General features: G+C 41.3%; 1 protein-coding gene across 3 annotated transcripts in view; it reads left to right on the top strand.

Annotated features, from left to right (window-relative positions):
* BRF1 (BRF1 general transcription factor IIIB subunit) overlaps window positions 1-20,079 on the top strand; it is a 227,545-nt gene that overhangs the window by 9,189 nt on the left and 198,277 nt on the right. For 2 of the 3 annotated variants that reach the window (XM_074956369.1, XM_074956372.1), the window contains exon 2: window positions 18,531-18,611. The exons of the other annotated variant lie outside the window; for it this stretch is intronic. The gene's annotated coding sequence lies outside the window, so the exon portion shown is untranslated. The remainder of the gene's footprint in view (window positions 1-18,530; window positions 18,612-20,079) is intronic. 3 annotated transcript variants of the gene reach the window in all.

Here is a 20,079-nt window from a genome sequence, read left to right as displayed (position 1 = left end):
AGACTTGCATTTCCTTTGTCATCCTATTACATCTGGAAGGGAATCCCATAGTCTTGTGGTAGTTGCTGGGAGAAACTGTCCGCTTTCATAAGTATGACTCTTGATTTTGACAAAAAAAATAAGTAGCTGAGTTCTGAGTTCAGTGGGGGAGGTTTAGGTTGGATATTAGGAAAAACTTTTTCACTAGGAGGGTGGTGAAACACTGGAATGCGTTACCTAGGGAGGTGGTAGAATCTCCTTCCTTAGAAGTTTTTAAGGTCAGGCTTGACAAAGCCCTGGCTGGGATGATTTAATTGGGGATTGGTCCTGCTTTGAGCAGGGGGTTGGACTAGATGACCTCCGAGGTCCCTTCCAACCCTGATATTCTATGATTCTATGATTCTGTGATAGTTCAGAGTGTTAATAACTGGGATGTGGGCAGTCATGCCTAATGGTTGAAGCCATGAAGATGGCCAGGTTGGAGGTTAAAGCAGAGCCAGGCTAGAGTCAAGAATCAGGACCACAGGACTCCCAGGGGCCTGGTCAAGAGTAGAGCTGAGGGTCAAAGCCTTGAATCAGCAGCCAAATGCCAGAGCCCATGGGAGAGTCAAAGATGTGGTCAGAAATCGGAGAGAGGGTCATCAAGAACGGAGCAGGGCAGGAACTGAAGCAGGCACAGGAAGCAGGACCAAGCATAGCTGCAGGCACGGAACACTGAGCTGCCAATGGGCTCTAGTTACTGCTGGGTCAAGTGGTAGCTAGCTCCTTCCCTCCACCAATCAGGAAGTTTAATCAATCAGGAAGCCCCTGCCGGGATCAGCTGTGTCCATTGTGTTGCTAAAAGACTGACCCTTCTGTAGCTGGGCTCCCAGACCCTGCTGTTCTTACAAAGAGAACAAGACAGGGTGGTCTCTGCCTTTTATTGATCCTCTTTCTGTAACCCATCTCTATTCTCAATGGGCTTACCCAATTGGTCTTACCCAAACTAGTCACCTACCTATATCTGAAACTTGATCTTTTTCTGTGTTTGCAGTTCATGGGTCTTAAGCGGGAGTTAAGATGACCACTAAAGTTGCTTCTCATCTCAAAATTCAGTTGTTTTCAGAACAATTAGAGTTCTGAATTATTTTGGATGTCATGACAGACACACGGTCATAATAAAATTCTGTAGCAACCCTGACTACATTTGAAGGATTTCATAGTTGGGTGAGATTTTGGTCTGTTGTGTGTACAATTTTTTTAGTTAATAAAGAAGTGATGTGACGCTTTAGTTGGGTTACTAACCAAAGGAAAAGAAAAGAATTTCAGCTAAGAAGAGTACTGTTAAATTAAAGAGCCAGCATAAGCAGGTTTGAAAACATAACTGAGAAAACAAGGGGTGAGAGGACAGCAAACCAAGCAATACTAAGTTTGTGTATTGTCTTGGATCCTAGAAGGGCATTTTAAAATTCTCTCTGTTCGCAAGCGAGAGCAAGGTGATCTCTTTTACTCTCTCTCTTGCCCACATTCACACCCACCCACCAGTTAAAGCTCATTTGAAATACTTGTTAGTGTATTGAGAGAAAGAGAAGCTGCAGCATGACTGTAGTCTGTACAGAGTACTATCAGGGAGTGAACCATGTGAAAGGAGGCTGGAAATTTACCTCTCATTTTAGAAAGTTCACTGGATATGCTGTAATCCAGTTGGGTAGGAGAAAGAAAGGTTAAGTGCTCTACTTTGGTGTTTAGAAAAGATCAGGAAGTTTACAGTTAGATCTGTAGTGAAAACCTAAATATAATTTGATACTTTGAACTTTACAGAAGCTTTGTCTAATTTTGCAGTCACTGAAGATTTTACTCAATGATTTATAGAAAGAAGCTCATTTTTATTAGTTTATATTCTCTCCCTCTGATCTCCCAAAGAGAGACAACCCTTTTCCAAGTTCTATAAAAGCTTTATAGGGGCTTGGAAAATTCACTCACTTGGAGTGAGTAGGAAATTTACTGAGCAAGTGACTGTTACCTTCCGCATAATCTAAGTTTTCATTTTAAAGAACAGTAAATTTCTAGCCCTAACGGTTACAGAAATAACCTTCCAAGTAGAAATTACAGTTAAACCAATGCAATGCTGTGTAATATCCACAGTTTTATAGGCTGCAGCAGAGTGAAAACGAAGTGATTAACTGTTATCACTGCTTCTTTTCAGTTACTGTGACCGGTACTGAAACTAAGAATCAAGACATTTTCATTCTGCAGTAGTTTGGGAAGCATGTGTGAGCCTCAGCAGAGACAGATTCTAGAGAGAATCATAGGAGAAGGGTTCAAAAATGCTGAGGTAGAGTAATGGAGACACACACATCACAGCTGCCAGAAGGCTCAGAAAGGTGTACAGTAGCAGAGAATCCTTGCCTCATAGCAGCCAGGAGGCTTTGGGATGTGTCATGGCATTCTGGGTGCAGTCCAGACCAATAAGGGGTTGTCACCACTTGCCCTGCAACCCTGAGTGCCTTAAAATGCTTTGCTGCTGTCGCTCGCATGCAGGTCATGCCCTGAGTGTCTGTGTGCTAGACAGCCCTGCTTAAGCAGCTCTGACCCCAGCAGCCTGTCTGCAGCCCCATTCTGTCTTCCACCTTGATTACAGCCAGCAACATGCTCCCTGTCCTGAATTTCCCCCAAACTGTGTGCCCTGAAGTGTCCAGCCCTCACCTGAACCACTTAGAGAAATAATAAGGTTTATTGCTCCTTAAGGAGACAGAAGTACATTACAGCTTATTAACTTAACTGGGGGAAATACACCCTTCTGTCCAAACGCAGCACTGAGTTTGGTTTACAGTAAAAAACAAAACAAATTTATTAACAAAATATACATAGGATTAAGTGAGCTCAAGTATAAGGAATGAAGATAGAGAGTTACTAGTAAAACAAAACAAAATATGCTCTCCAGTGGCTGAGACTTAACAAGCTACTGTCTTTGTTCAAGTTAGATTTCTTACCAGTCTTTCTTCTTTCCAGTCATGGCTGACTTTTTCTCAGTCAAGACATTCCCCAGAAGCACAAGGGGCTGATTTCCCTTGTCTTCCTAGGTGAAAGATCTTTGCCTGAGCAAGTTTCTCACCTATATTCAGTTTCCAGAGACTTCAGTCCCCCCTTAGTTGAAGGAGCCATCTTTCTCAGCTTGCAGGAGTTTCCTTCCCTTGTGTCTATCTAGCAATGGATGCCAAAGATGGTTTCTGTCTTTGCTTATATCTTTCAAAGTTCTATGACCTTGTTTCAAGAGGCAGGATGACCTCATGCTGTTTTTCCCTTCTATGGTCTTCCCATCCACCTGTATGTAAATGAGGCTTCCATTGTTTTGATTCTACCATGCTTAATTTACATAGAAGACAGGTAAATAGCTATGACATTCCCTTCTGTTTGGAAGAGACCTGTTCTTCCTTTGTATGGACATAGACCATAAAGTGTAATATTAATGAGTATCCATAATTCCTTATATAGCATTAATACATTCATTTTATGATATTAATCACCAGTTTGTCAAAGGCTTTTATAAAATATCTCACTCGATAAACTTATAATACAGTAATAATGTATGCATTCAGTTGATTCAATTGCTTATCACTTGAGGTTCAGCCCCTCTGTCTTCATAGCCCAGAAAAAGTTTCTCTTCCTTGTTGGAAGCTGTCACCTCCTGTTTGTTAGCTTGATAGTTTGTTCACCTAATATGTAAGTGGACCTTCACTTTCTCTGCCTGACAACTGCGCTGGTCAGGTCAGAGAAGCAAATACACATTCCTTTGTCTAGGGCAGACTCTTTTACCAACTCCCCCTGATGTGCCTGGCTTAAACACATTTTAGTCATCATTCCAGCATATATCCATAACTTTTAGTACACATTGCGTACACATAGCACACAAAAATATTAATGATTAGTGAATTATTAGTTTTCTGATGATGTTACATGACACCGTTTAGATACCGATTTTAACCATAGTGAGTTGGGGTACACTGAATTGGTCAGGCCAGCTGAAACTCATTACCTGGTCCAAGGAGCCCCTTGCTCTCTGGCACTGGGATGCTTTTAGGGTCATACCTCCCCTTGTTAAGCTGCTGGAGGATGAGCCACTGGCTGACCCGGAGGCAGCAGGTCAGAGCCCTTTCTCCTGAACAGGACATCTGCCATAGTCTCTTTTCCCTTTATACAGAAGAACCTGTTTTGTTACCTTTGTCTGTTCACAGTGACCAGGACACAATGTCAGAGAATATCCCTAATTTCACTTAGAGTTGTTACAAACATTTCACAGGGACATTAATGACCAAATGATGTATTACATGTCATTGTTTAAATAAATATCGTGACACCAATGTGTGTGGTGTAGTGAGTATGTCAGACCTGGCAAGAGTTGCTGACAGAGTGGTGAGCCATGTGTGGGCCTGTGTGTCACAGGATGGGAGGGAAGAAGAGCAGGTGAATGCTCGTCTTCAATTCCGTCAGTCAGAGAAGGTTGGTGTAGGGGTGGAGGAGGTTTCAGTTTTATCAGAAACCTGCTAGCCACTGATCCAAAAGATGGAGTCTATACATGCTGTCCAGGAAACAGCACCTTGGTAGAAATCCGCACACGCTTCCATTTCCCAGTAGCTTGAAGAGGCAGAGGTTGGCTTCCCACCTGGACATTGCCACTGAACAGCTCCCCCACCACCAAAAAACCCCCTTCTGTTTTGGGGCTATTAAAGGCTGCTGTGGATGAGGTTGGGTAGTGGACGGTATCCCAATTCCTATAAAACACCCCAATGGCTGGCGAAATCAGCCTCCTCCGACAGCGAAACTCCCTATCAGTTGCCTTCATGCATTGTAAGTTTTTCTGCTAAAAGTGGGGGTTTCTTTTAAAGAAACCAGAATGCTGAAGACAGGCAAGGCTCTTCAACTTTGCTAGGCCGCCCACTTAGAACACAGAAGTTACAAAAGTCTTTACATGTCACTATAATCCGACCCACTAGTTTGTACCTATTCCTTAGTTGTTCAGTACCTCCCTTATCTTTGTTTCAGGTACTAGCATTCCAGGTACTGGTCTGTGCAGCTACCTCCTTTGCTACCACAGAACATTAATGTATTTTGCCTTTGACAAGGTTCCTATTTTCTAATGGCAAGGCTGACTGACTTTAGCTTTGCAAAGTGTTATGGGTTACTCACCATTGGCGAACAGGATTATAGAAACACACAGGCCAATTCAGGCCATGTAACTTCTAGAAATATATACACACACAATATAATGTCATGTAGATGTGTTCTTAATGCATATTAATATGTGCGATATCAGTAATACACATTGATAATGTGATACATCTATATTAGTCAACAGGGTAGAGCGATTTAAAACATGATTAAAAATCGTTTAAATCAGGTTGAAGATTTGTAAAGGCTAATTTGAAAGTTCGTGCTATGGCAATTTTACATTAAAAGAACTAAAATGAACTAAATTATGAATACATTTTTTTAAAAAAGGCCACTAGTGGTAGGGCATCTTATTTGAATTTTACACAAGTGCTTTTAGGGGGAATATATTGAAAAATTAAGGCTCTTATCCTGCAAGTATGTAACTTTATTCACATGATTGGGGAGTTTATAACTTTGGTTGATAAAGATAAGTGTATTCTAAGTATATTTCACCTTCTGTAAGCTGTTTGATTTACTGTCACACAATATTTTGATAAAAAAAAAATTGAATAAAAATTAACAAGGTGTTTCTAGTTGGGTCCTGGAATGATTGGTTCTTGGCCCTACTCTATTTAATATTTTATTAATGATATGGAAGAAAACATAAAACCATCACTGTTAAAGTTTGCAGATGACCAAAAATTGGTGGAGGACATAATGAAGAGGATAGGTCACTGCTACAGAGCAATCGGATTGCTTTGTGGGCTGGGCATAAGCAAACAAAATCTGTGTTTTAATATGACCAAATATAGATGTACATACTGTACATTAGGAACAAAGAATGTAGACCATACTTATAGGATGAGGGACTCTATCCTGTGAAGAAGTAACTCTGAAAAAGATTTGGAGTGTTGTGGTAGATAATCAGCTGAACATGAGTTCCTAGTGCAACTGTGTGACCAAAGAGCCTAATGTGATCCTTGGATGCATAAATGGGAATCTTGAGTAGGAGTGGAAAAGTTATTTTATCTTTGTGTTTGGCACTGGTACTACCACTGCTGGAATACTGCGTTCAGTTCTGGTGCCCGCAGTTCAAGAAGGATATTGATAAAATGGAGAGGATTCAGAGAAGAGCCTTATAGTGAGAGATTCAAGAAGCGATATCTATTTAGCTTAACAAAAAAGAAGGTTTATGGGCAACTTGATCAGTCAATGAGGATCAAATATTTGATAAAGGTCTCTCTTCAGTCTTGGAGAGAGAGGTATAACAAGATCTAATGGCTGGAAGATGAAGCTAGAGAAATTCACACTGGAAATGCGTAAATTTTTAACAGTGAGGGTAGTTAACAATTGGAACCATTTGCCAAGGGTCATGGCCGATTCTCTATCACTGGCAATTTTAAAACGAGAACTGGATGTTTTTCTAAAAGATGTGCTCTAGTTTAAACAGGAATTATTTGGGGGAATTATTTCTTTGGTGTCTGTTATACAGGGGAGGTCAGACTAGATGATCCCCGTGGTCCCTTCTGGCCGTGGAAGCTATGAGTCGTTCCATTGACTTCAGTAGGACTATAACCTGCAGAAGTGCCTGCAGCATCGGGGACTAAAATGATTTTTTTATTAAAAATTTAGTGGCATATAATCAAAACGGATTTAGTGTTAAACAGTGTGAGGTTATTTAGACTTTCAATACATTAAGAAAGTTGTGAACTTTTTATGCAAAAACATTTCAAAAATTGGAGCCTGAAAGTAAGTTCCTAAACTCATAATTAGGTATTTAGGAACCCAAGTCCCATAGACTCACCTGCAAAATCTGATTGAGGAAATATAGCCTGGTCAAAGCATTTCAGCTTCTTGACTTGTGGAAGTTCAATGTATTGGAAGGTGGGGTTGATTGCAAATGTAGTTTTGCTATTTGTTTATAAATACTGTGTTTTAGAATTTGTAGTGTTCACACAGTAAATATGTTACTTATGCCTTGGACTTTTTTATTTTGGGATAAAAAATCATTTTAAGTGCGAAACTTCTTAGTAGAAGTTGTCTGTGTAAAATCTGAAATTCTAACAACTAGAAAACTAATTAAAGAAATACATAAAAAATCCATTTTAGCAATTTAAGACTAGAAAATGGGAGGAAAGTAAAGAACTAGCCATATGCAAATTAATAATCTGCTTTAAATGAAAAATAATTTAAATAAAACTCTTCTATCTTAAAAAAAAAATCACAATTTTTATCCACCATGATAAGTAGGCAAAATGCAGAAGTACATTGCTTACTATTGAGACAATTATAATTGGCAGAATAAAATGTTTTGTATTGATATTAACTTTATTTTTGTCCATGGCAAATTACCTCACAAATGTTGCTAAAGGTTTCTTATGTGTTGTGTTACTATGTTTATAGAAGTCAAGAATCTATGTTATTGATTTGAGGCATTAATTGTTCTCAAGTTTTCCCACAACGATCTCCCAATGCATCTCAATCCTGACCTCTCACTTGCTCCTTGGACACTTTTTGAGTAGATTCTACTGGCTCTTTTCAGCTTTTTTATTTTTATTTTACCTGATGTGCAAAACTGTGTACAAGGATAGTGCTACCAAAATTGCTCTTCTTTGTGATCCGGATCTCCAGAGGTGAAAGGCTAGTACACAGACTGACACCATAAAATCTTAACTTTGATCCATAAGAGAGGTGAGGCCATAGTTAAGGTTCCAAAACAGAGGGAGATGTGGGTTAGGACTGTACTGGATTGTAGAGTTACCAGGTGTCTGGTTTTCGACTGGAACACCCGGTCAAAAAGGGATCCTGGCAGCTCTGGTTGGTACTGCTGACTGAGCCGTAAAAGTCTGGGCACAGTTGGGGTCTGGGGCTAAGGCAGGTTCTCTGCCTGCCGTAGCTCCGTGTGGGTCACAGAAGCAGCCGCCAGATCCTTGTGGACCCTGGGCGCATGGGCAGCCAGGGAGGCTCCGTGCGCTGCCCCCACCCCAAATGCTGACTCCACAGCTCCTGTTGGCCAGGAACCACAACCAGTGGGAGCTGCAGGGGTGGCACCTGTGGGCGCGAGGGCAGCGTGCAGAGCCCCCCTGGCCACCCATGCGCCATGGGGCTGCAGGGACTTGGTGGCCGCTTCCTGGGAACGTACAGCGCGGTAAGCGCCACTGGGACCCTGCACCCTAACTCCCTGCCTGAGCCTCCTCCTGCACCACAACGCCCTGCCCAAGCCTGGAGTCCCCTCCTGCACCAACTCCCTCTTGGAGCCCCCCCCCCCATACTCCAACCCCCTGCCCCAGCCCAGAGCTCCCCCCTTGTCTCCAAACCCCTTATTCCCACCCCAGAGCCTGCACCCTCTTCCCCACTCTGAACCCCTTGGCCCCAGTCTGGAGCTCCCTCCTGAACCCCAAACCCCTTATTTCTGGCTCCATCCAGAGCCCACACCCCCAGCCCAGAGCCCATACCCCCTTCCTGCACCCCAATCCCCTGCCCCAGCTCGGTGAAAGTGAGTGAGGATGGGGGAGAGCAAGCGATGGAGGGAGGGAGGATGGAGTGAACGGGGGCAAGGCCTCGGGGAAGGGGTTTTTGGTTTTGTGCGATTAGAAAGTTGGCAACTCTACTGGATTGGCAGACCCTTATTGGGCAGCTTGAACAACACATGCCCATATTTTGCCTGGCTTTAGTTTTTCACTTTCCCGAGTACCAAATTCATCCATAAATATAATGATGGTGATAGTAGGGGAGAACGAAGACTCTATTTATTTTTATGGTATGGAGGTATCTGTCTGGGACATAAGTGAAAAATTCAAGTTTTAGAAATTTATGAACAATAACTTTCCCCCTTATGCTTATCTCCTGGATTCCTCAAGGTGGCAGTCTTGCATCAGACTTAGTGGATGATTCTTCCTGGCAGCACGTCTTCCTGTATGTGCTATCTTTATGATAGCAACAAATGCTTGCTTGAAATACTGCAGACTATATTGTTGGCAGCTATGAAAATGCTGAATCCTTTACATTGTGTTAGGTCCACATTGATTTTTGTATGATATTCAGACTGGAACATTGTGGAAAGAGGGCACATCCCTCTTTTGAAAGTGAGCTGATTTTTTTGAGGGGTGGGGTGCAGCTAGAAGGCTCTAGACTGGAAAACGTGTCTGTGCTGAGTTTATTCACGTAAGCATTTTAGTAGATTACTGTGTGTGAAGATCTGTTCACTTGTCTGTTAAAGTCGGCTGATGGGAGAATATAACAGAAGACTTTCATTTATAGACTTTGTAGACTTTGATTAAAGATTTCTGTGCAGTCAAAACTATTAAATCCTCTGCTGTTGCACACATGAATTGCAATGGAACATTGACCTACACTGCTTTTGGGTTTCATGGTCTAACTTAAATGGAAAGCTCATTAATTTTTTTATATTAAATCTCCCAGTCTAGTTAGTAAAAACCCTGGATTATGGCACAGTTGATTTGGTACATTCTGTATTCTTTACATATTTTATTCTGCATCTGCAGAGAAAAGGATATTAAAATATAGCTTTTTTTCTAATTTTTAGTAGTGTTTTCTTTCATAAACATACAGTGCTGGCCATGTGTTAACTATAGTGGTCCCATCAAGCAACAGTTACTCTTAGTTAAAGCTGCAAGAAAGCCTCCATTATAACCCCCTCTTTTCCCTAACCCATTAATTTTGAAAAATTAATGTTTTGGCTGAAACTATGTAGACTGTGTGCAATCCTTCTTTGCCCACACATGGGTGGAGAGATAGGCAAGAAACACTGCTTTCTCCCACCCTCAGTTTTGTCCTGCTCAGGTTGCAATGTCGGGCCACTCTCAATAGTCCCAGAATGCATGGACTGCTTGCTTCTGTTGCTCCTTGGGGAGCATGATGCTGAAAAGGTGGGAGGGAAGAAGTAGAGGCATGGCTGTCTGTGGAGTAGGGGCAGGTGCCTCGGGGTATTCTGGGCCATCCCAACAGCATGTGCAAAATGTGGATCTGACTGCCTGCAGGGAGTGGCCTGAGGAAAGATCTTTGCCTGCAGTACAATTCCTAAGTTTCTGGGGTGGTGCATCTCCACACACCTCCCTCTACCCAGCATTTGTAGCTAACCGTCACAGACTATCCCTAAACCTGGGAAGAGAGGAAGGTTTTGATTTAATAAAGCTGAGAGTTTGAGTGGTACGGGGAATATTTAGTAGATGACTTTGTAGAGTTGTGAAGTGCTCATTTCAGAAGAGATGTGTTGCATAGAGTTATGGAAGTACGCACAGGGGACTTGCCAAGGCTGCAGCCCTCTCTTGTGGAGTTCCTAAGTTCTGCAGGGCTGCATCTGCACTTCATGGATCAAGGAACATAACAGGCTCTGCTTGTGTGCCCTGAAATAGCTCTGGGTTATATTTCTGGTAAATCTTGGAAATTAAATTTTTAAAACAAAGAAAAGTGTTTGTTAGTTCATTGTTAAAGCTGCACAGTTAAAAATTGAAGAGAGTCAAGAAATGTAAAAATTCGAATTAAAATAGAATGTTAATTTGGCATTGTAGTGGTTGCTAGTTCTGTTTTTCTTAAACAAAGAGCTTAATGTTATTGTTTGTCTTTAAGTGTATACCATAAACATGCAGCATTTGTAGTATGGCTGAATTTAGTGACTTTTTGTGAAGTTTTAACTGTCCAGCTGTAACATTGCATTATTTTTATTATTCAGTCTATGAAGATGGTTAGTGAAACTTTATGCAGCTTAGTTGATTGTAAAATTAGACTTTACATTTAAATCGTCTGAGCACATAACTATCCTACCTGTGTTCAGAGCCAAATTCTTCATTCAGATACGTGTGTTGTTCCCATTTCAGCTCAGCAGGAGCTGGGCATATCATCACATGTAAGAAGTGACCTGTATGTACAATGTGTATATCTTGATGTATAACACAAGATGGGGAAGCTTTAAAGGAAGAGAAAGAGTTGAAATTTCTGCATAACTGGTAGTAACTGGGGAAATTTAATTACCCAGACATCAGTTGGAAAAGTAATTTGGCAAAACACAAAATTTCCAGTAAGTTCTTAGGACAGCTTTTTGTTTCAGAAAGTGGAAGAACCAGGGGGAGCTGTCATTTTTAGTCTTGATTCTGACCAGCAGGGAGGAATTGGATGTGAAGCTGAAAGTGGGAAGGCAGTTGAGGTGAAAGTGATCACGGAGTCATAGATTTCATGATCCTAAAGAAAGGAAAGCGCGAGAGCAACAGAATAAGGAAAATAGACTTCAAAAAAGCAGAGTTTAACAAATTCAGAGAACTGGCAGATAAAGTCTCATGGGAAGAAGAAGAAGAAGAAAGAAGCGGGAACATGGCGCTCTCGGGGAGGAGGCGGGGCTGGGGCAGGATTTGGGAAAGGAGTTGGAATAGGGGCAGGGAGGGGGCAGAGTTGGAGTGAGGACTTTAGGGAAGGGGTTGGAATGGGGGCGGGGCTGGGGGAAGAGAGGGGAACGAGCAACCTGGGGAAGGAGGGGAAGTTGGTGGCTATGCTCCATGAAGAGCTTTTTAATGACCTGAAAATCAAAAAGGAATCCTACAAAAAATGGAAACATTGACAAATTGCTAAGGAGGAGTACAGAAGAATAGCACAAGCATGTAGGGACAAAATCAGAAAGGCTAAGAGACAAAATGAGTTAGTCCTAGCAAGGGACATAAAGAACCTTTTTTAAATTGTCTTTTAAATACATTAGGAGCAAGGAGGAAGTGAAGGTCTTCTACTTAGTGGGGAAGGAGAGCTAATAACTGATGGCATCAAGAAGGATGAGTTTTGGGGTCCTTTTTGAGTTCTTTATAGTAGGTGGTGTCCAGAGACTTGTCTGTTGGCCTCATTGACAGTCATCATAATTAAGGACTACAACAGCGCCCCCTTTGTTAACTGGTTTGATCACTATCTGGGGTTTGGATTTCAGGGACTGTATAGCTGTCCTCTCAGTGGTAGAGAGATTGTGGTGGAAGTATTCTTTACTGAGGATTTCAGTGTCCATTTTTTACCTCCTGAAACAATCAGTGTAATCATCCAATGTGTGGTTTCATCCACTGAGGCATGTCCCGTCAGACAATTCTTTTTTCTTATGTCTGTCAGTGGGATGTGGTAGTTGTGGGTGGTGGTATCTTTGTTGTGAAAAATTCTTTGAGGTGGAGTCGGTGGAAGAATTTTCCTAGGTTTCCACATGTTCATATGATACCCAGTTCTATGATGGGACAGAAGTTCAGTCTCTTGGAGAGTACAGATCCTTCAGTAGTCTTGATGGGTTCATGATGATGTGGTGTCATGTAACAGCCATGTGGAAGGTCATGGTATAGTGGTTTCTCCTGGAGGTGGTGTTCTGTTGGTTGTAGAGTTGTTTTAATTGGTTCCACTTTGGTTTTTTTTTTTTTTGCCAGTGGCGCATATTTTTTAGCACCACTCTAACTTTATTTTCATGAAAACTTTCTTCTCAATAAGGAATGAGAAGGTAGAAAAAGCATAAAACCTGAGAAACATAATTGTTTCTATGCTGTTAGTCCTAATAGGTGAAATCTTCCACAGATGTTAATGGATAGGGAGATAATCTTTTACGTCTAAATTACAAGTTCAAATCCAGTTGATTTTGGTAGTAACTGAAAGTCCTTATCTACCTGCTGTGCCTGTTTGGCTTATGCAGAGCTGGACCATTTCCTAGTAGATGGGTTTCAATGTCAAAGGGATTACAATACACTTTTTTTTCTGATCTTTTTGTCTGGTATATTTAGACTGTAAGCTTTTGGGGGAGGGACTGTCTCTTAGTGTGCGTGTGTGTGTGTGTACACAGATCCTAGCACATCTTGACTAGGGCCTCTAGGTATTATGATAATACAAATAATTAATATTAGAATATTTTCCATGACACATTATTTGGTCTAAGAATAACTTATTTTATTTTCAACTCTCCTTAGCTCTAGCTGTATCTCAAACACTTACATATGTTCTTAACTTTACTCACTTGAATTGTTCCGTTGAATTCAACAGGACTACTCACCTACTTAATTCAAGCATTAGTGTAAGTGTTTGCAGGATCAGGGCCTTAGTTTTTTGCTGTACTTTAAAAGAGAGAAATGATAGCAATATATACTGACCAGCAGGAGCCAATCTTGAAATGCATGTTGGTAGTTAGACCTCTTAATACTAAATGAAATCTTGTGCACTTCTCTAGAACAGTGGTTCTCAACCAGGGGTAGGTGTACCCCTGGAGGTATGCAAACGTCTTCCACAGGGTACATCAACTCATCTAGATACTTGCCTTGTTTTACAACAGGCTACATAAAACGCACTACCGAAGTAAGTACAAACTAAAATTTCATACAGACAATGACATGTTTATACTACTCTGTCATAAATATAAAGGGAAGGGTAACCATCTTTCTGTATACAGTGCTATAAAATCCCTCCTGGCCAGAGGCAAAACCCTTTCACCTGTAAAGGGTTAAGAAGCTAAGGTAACCTCACTGGCACCTGACCCAAAATGACCGATGAGGGGATAAGATACTTTCAAATCTGGGGGGGGGGGGGGAACAAAGGTTTTGGGCTGTCTGGGTCATGCTTTTGCTGTGAAGAGATCAGGAGTGTAAGCCTTACAACTCCTGTAAAGTTAGTAAGTAATCTAGCTAGAAAATGCGTTAGATTTTCTTTTGTTTAATGGTTTGTAAAATAAGCTGTGCTGGAGGGAATGTATATTGCTGTTTTTGTGTCTTTTTGTAATTTAAGGTTTTGCCTAGAGGGATTCTCTATGTTTTGAATCTGATTACCCTGTAAGGTATTTACCATCCTGATTTTACAGAGGTGATTCTTTTACCATTTCTTAAAATAAAATTCTTCTTTTAAGAACCTGATTGATTTTTCATTGTTCTTAAGATCCAAGGGTTTGGGTCTGTGTTCACCTGTACCAATTGGAGAGGATTATTATCAAGTCTTCCCCAGGGTTTGGGGGGATATTTTGGGGAAGACGTCTCCAAGTGGTCTCTTTCCCTGTTCTTTGTTTAAAATGCATGGTGGTGGCAGCATACTGTTCAAGGACAAGGCAAAGTTTGTACCTTGGGGAAGTTTTTAACCTAAGCTGGTAAGAATAAGCTTAAGGGGTCTTTCATGCAGGTCCCCACATCTGTACCCTAGAGTTCAGAGTAGGGAAGGAACCTTGACATGGTGGCAGAGTGGTGGGATCATTTTGAACCAGGATCATTTTGAACCAGAAGCACAGCAGGATTTTAAAAGGACAGGTTTTTTTTCCCTTTGGGCTGCTTGGAAGCAGGTTTTAAGCTGAAAACAGTTAGAGTTTATTCTGTCTCTTTGCCTGGGGACAGAGCATCTCCATAACAAAAGGATTTTTCTGTAAGCTTAGAACAGCTATCGGAGACAAAAGGGTATCGGGTTACAGCACAGCAAAATTTTATAAGCCAGGTTTTTTTTTTTCTTTCTTTCTAACTCACGGGAATAGCTAGGTTAAAAACAGAGGGGCTAGGATGCCAGAAAGCAAGACCAAACAGAGGCTGGAGTTAGCCAGACTGGAAGCCAAAGAAAAAGAAATGGAGGCTGCCCACCAGAGAGCTATGGAGGCAGAGAAAGCCCAGGAGGCTGCCCACCAGAGAGCTATGGAGGCAGAGAAAGCCCAGGAGGCTGCCCACCAGAGAGCTATGGAGGCAAAGGAAAAAGAAATGGAGGAGAGGGAAAAAGAGAGGAAGTATGCACTGGAGACAGAGAAGGCAAAGGCTCAGCAGAATATACCGGATAACCCTAACAATCTTTCCCCAACAATCCACAGATGGGAGCGACTATATCCACAGTATGATGAATCCAGTGATTTTGCTGAATATTTTCTCACCTTTGAGAGAATGTGTGCACAGGGGTCTGTGTGTTGCCCTGGCCTCCAGGCACCGCCCCCAGCAGCTCCCATTGGCTGGGAACGGGCAACTGCGGCCAATGGGAGCTTCAGGGGAGGTACCTGGAGGTACCTGGAGGAGCGGCCAGGGCAACACACAGACCCCTGTGCCCTCCCTCCGCCAGGTCCCGGCTGCTTCCCGGAGCAGCACAGGGGCAAGGCAGGCAGGGAGGGAGCCTGCCCTGCCCCTGGTGCACGCTGGGCCGGAGCTGCTCTAGGTAAACACTGGGGGGGCTGTGGGAAGCTGGGGGGCCTCAGAAAATACATGTGTTTGAGACCCCGGGTTAAAGACACAGGCACTGGGAGTCAGAGGCCATGGTGAATGTTTTGGTTCCTTAATGAGGGTTGTGAACTGTAACATTAAACTGTGGAGCCCCCACATCTAGAGCCTTTGAAGTATTTGACTGAAAGGAGCTCCTTAAAGAAGGGGCCGTTGAAGTTGGTTTGTCACCAGGGTGAATGGAAAGTATTGAAAACCTGACCAGATTCAAAGAGTTTATATGCTTATATGAAAAATCAAGCTTAAAAGTGTTGTCCAGAAAGCTTTCATAGGAATGTGTTTTTGAACTTTTTGTCTTCTCTTTTGTGCATCTTTCCAACTTATTTAATTTAAGCATTTAAGAGCGGGCACTATCCCAGCAAGTCAGTAGCAGTGCAGCATATTTCCATTTGGCTGAAACAATCTGGAATCCAAGTTCAGTTCTTCACTTCTTGAATTTACATTATTGTGGAGGTATCATACTCAACCTGTGTGTGGGAGAGAATGCCTTGAATTACTTCCAAATGATATGTAAAGGAGGGAAGTATCCCACTAGCTAGAGTCTCAGTGTAGAGAGGTGTTTGGCTCTAGAGAGAGTCTTGTACAGCTGTACTCAGATGGAAATATGTAGTTTCATTAACTTTGGAGGAATGGGGGGGTGGAGGGGTTGATAGGAACATATCATCTTCTCCTTTTCTCACCCTAAAGAGAGGACTATTGAAGTCCAAAATATTCTTCAGATAATTAACTACTTAACAGCATACGTATTCAGTACTACAGGATTTTAGCATTTTGGTCTGATTTGCTGTTAAAGTTGATATTTTCCAAGTTTTTTGCTTGAGGTAACTGATGTGTCATTCCATATTTTTATGAAAATATGGTTATGATATGAATATGACATAACTGAGATATACCTGCTGCAAGATGGCTCATGAGAGATATAATTTGATTTATTAAATGCGATTATCCAATCTGTATGCCTGTATCATTTTTGTATCTGAAGTTAGGAATATTGTTTATGTATCTGTATTTCAACTATGCTACTTTGGGGGACGCCCACTGCTAACACTTCAGGTACAGCAATGGAAAAGCCAAACAGGGAGGATGGCCCTTCAGCGAGGACAATGGACTGTGAAATCTTGGCCTTCCTGTAGACGCTCCATACTGCCACTGACTCATGGACGCTGTGATCCTACAGAGTCGGGTGGTCTTGTCACCTGATACTAAAGCATTACCTGTGACTTCTTGTAACTTTCCACTGTAAGGGAAGGGGGGGGGGGTCAAGTCTGGGAAACAAAGGACTCCTGCCTTATGTAAATCCTACTTAAGGGTGGAGAGGAAGGCAAACAAGACTCCTCCTTTCCATGGCCTGTCTGCCCAAGAAGAAAGACTGCAAAGGGGAAGGCAAGTGGGGAGTCCAGACTGAGACAGGGGTCAGGTCTGAAAAGAAATATAACTGGAACTCTGAACCACAGAAACTTTGCAAACTGCCTGCAACAATATTAGGGTGAGAAATACTATTTGTAACCAATTTCTTTAGTGAAATTAGCTTGGTTTGCGTGTTAGATTTCATTTGCTTAGTAATCTGCTTTGACCTGTTTGTTACCCCTTTTACCACTTAAAATCTGCCTTTTATAGTTCATAAAATATGTTTTGTTTATTATTAAACCCAGTTTCTGTAATTTCTAACTGGGGGAGGGGAGCAAGAAGTGAGCATACCTCTCTCCACATTGAGGGGAGGGTGTGAATTTCATAAAATATCTTTGGGTTTGTACTCCAAAGGAGGTGGACATCTGAGTGCTGGAGCAAGTCCCTTAAACTGAGTCTTCCCAGAGCTGATCTGCAGCTGGGTGTGGCCCTGCCTGTGTGTGTGTGTTAGAGGAGGCTTTAATAGCCTGGCTCAGCAAGACAGGTTAAAGGGGACCCATGCTGGCAGAACAGATAGACTTGGTGGTATCTCAGCACATCAGGTGGCTTCCAAGGGGTCCAACTCATCACGTTATCCTCATGAAAAAAGAACGAGGAGTACTTGTGACACCTTAAAGACTAATACATTTGTTAGTCTCTAAAATGCCACAAGTACTCATTCTTTTTGCTGATACAGACTAACACGGCTACCACTCTGAAACCATTAACCTCATGGTTATTTCTGAAAAAAATCATCTTTTGTGAAAGGATCCAATTGTTCATCACTAATAGTTTAGGGGCCACTTGTGCACCCCTTACACTTGTGAAAATTGTTGTTGATTTCAAGTAGCGTGCTCACACTGAAGCCATTCAGTGCAGCAACTGTCCCTTAGGATATGCTAGTTTAGCAAAGTAAGAGTGAATCTGAGGGCATGTCTACACTTAGCTGGGATTGACGCTGCTGCAATCAAAGCACCAGGGGGCAATTTAGCAGGTCTAGTGAAGACCCGCTAAATGACCGCAGATCGCTCTCCTGTGGACCCTGGTACTCTACCGGAACGAGAAGAGTAAGGTAAATTGATGGGAGAACATTTCCCATCAACACAGTGCAGTGTAGACACCTCAGTAAGTTGACCTAAGCTACTTTGACTCCAGCTATGTTGTTCACGTATCTGGAGTTGCATAACTTAAGTTGACTTACCCAGGTTGTGTAGACAAGGCCTCCAACTCTGCTGAGATTTGTTACTTTCTAACCTTCCATCTCCTTTTTTAATACCTGAATTGCTTCATCGACTCTACATTCCAGACACACAATTCTGTAACCCAAGCTACAGTATGGGTGCTTGACTTATATTGCAGCTGTTTCAATGTACAAGGTGTGTATATACTAGCCTTAACACAGAACCTTTTGCACACTGACCACATTTTCTGTTCTGTAATGTAGATCTTTAGCTATTAAAATTCAGTATTTAACCTTTCTCTAACAAAATATAAATGAGCAATTGTTCTGTGGTTTACTGTGAGAAAGATTTTACAATTGAGGGCTAGATTATGACTTAATGTTCTTTCTGGAGTAAGGGACGGCACATTGTTACACTAGCTAACCTTGGAGCAGCCCAGGCGAGAGATTGTGGGGAAAGCACTGAGTTTGGTAGGACACTACTGAATTTATATGCTATGCCTTTCACCCTTCAAATCCCTATGTTACCACCCTTACCAGACCATAATTTTGCCCGATCATACATTGTAAATGTATTGAATGAAAAGGATGCATTGTAAGATCTATTTTAATGCTTTAGTTGTATCTGATAATTGTTAGTTTTTGTCGTCCCCACCCCCCCTCCACAGGTGCTGGTAAAACACCATCATTAGGAGGAGGATTCCATGTCAATTTGGGAAAGGAATCACGAGCACAGACTCTCCAGAATGGTACTTGCAAACTTTAGTCTTGTTATTGTATGATTTTTAGCTCAACATAAATGCGATTGATGTTTAATTTTTAGTTTTGAATGTGACCTCAAACCCTAGCGTAACTATTTTCTGTAGAGTAGACAAGTCTGTAATTCTCCCTCCTGCTGATTTTACATTGTTCTCTTGTTGGATTATTATAAATCTGCCTTCTGAGATCATATAGTTGGACAAATGACAATGGCACTTGACACTATTTTAAAAGGGCTTTTTCAAGGTTGGAAGGTCCACTGTACTTTTTATTAGCAGATAGCTTACTTTACCTTTTTATCTTATCAATTTGCAAAGTTCTTGAAGTGCTTTATGCACATTTATTTCCAAGCATAAGTGTTCCTCTGCTTTTATTTTCATACCGTTTTAAAAGAAGACTATTCAAATATACCTACAATAAAAAACTGTAATTGGGGAGGAGAGAGAGAGGAAGAAGAAATTAATTTCAAGCTTCCAAAGAGGGTATTAATAAGGTATAAGGGAAAAGGTTTATAGAAGCCTAAAATCACAGCGTTTGCATGGTATACATTTTAATGTTGTTTGTATAATTGAAAATAACCCTTTGAATTTTTTAATCAGTGAAAGAGGTTTTTGTTTAGAAATGGAATAATCTTCCAGTTTTAGATGTTATTACTTTTTATCCGCAGATATACATTGCCATTTGTTGGCTAATCAACAGTGTTGCCTTATGTTCTTGAGGTGACAGCTGATTGATTTTTTTGTCACATTAAAGACTCTCAAAAGGTGATGTGATTAACCGGGAGATGTAGGTGAGCTTCCATCAATATCTTACCAATTATCCTAATTTCTTAGAGTATTTTAAAATAAATGATGTTTTTCCTCAGTAGAGGCTTTTACACACAACTCTAGAAAAGGAAATCTTGGTTTCCAAAATTGTGCTTGCATACAAACAGGAAGGATAACACTGATCTGCACAAATACATAATTGTAGAGTAATTGACATAGAGCTGGATTATGTTACCCTTATTCATGCTGAATGGTACCATACACCACGTTGTGGGGCTACCAGTGGAGTAAAGTGCTACTCAGTGTGAGCAACAATATGAGAATCTGGCCCAAAGTTACATGGTCACCTCATGAGACTTTGAAAATTCTATCAATAAAAGAATTTTTGTTAGTGAAGTTTAATTACGTGAAGGAATGAACCTTAACTAAAAATTAATTTTGGACAGATATTTAAGTTTTAAACAAAGTGGCTGTTATGTACAACGACTATCTACTTCACAATATTTGTAACGTTAACTTCAGAAAAGTAAAATACTGAAAAAAATATTACTCTTTGAATATACTAGCCTCCTCTTTTTTGGGAGTCCTTAGAACCTAGAAAGTACTTTCTATTTTTCAGTTACTCTCTGAGGCTGTGTGTTGTGCTGAACAGAACTGGATGTTGCTCTCTGGAATTTGACAATGTAGCTCC

The sequence above is a fragment of the Natator depressus genome, chromosome 6, assembly GCF_965152275.1.
Source record: "Natator depressus isolate rNatDep1 chromosome 6, rNatDep2.hap1, whole genome shotgun sequence".
Lineage (NCBI taxonomy): Eukaryota > Metazoa > Chordata > Testudines > Cheloniidae > Natator > Natator depressus.
The sequence above is the reverse complement of the archived record's forward strand: the minus strand, read 5'-3'. Positions and strand labels throughout refer to the sequence as shown.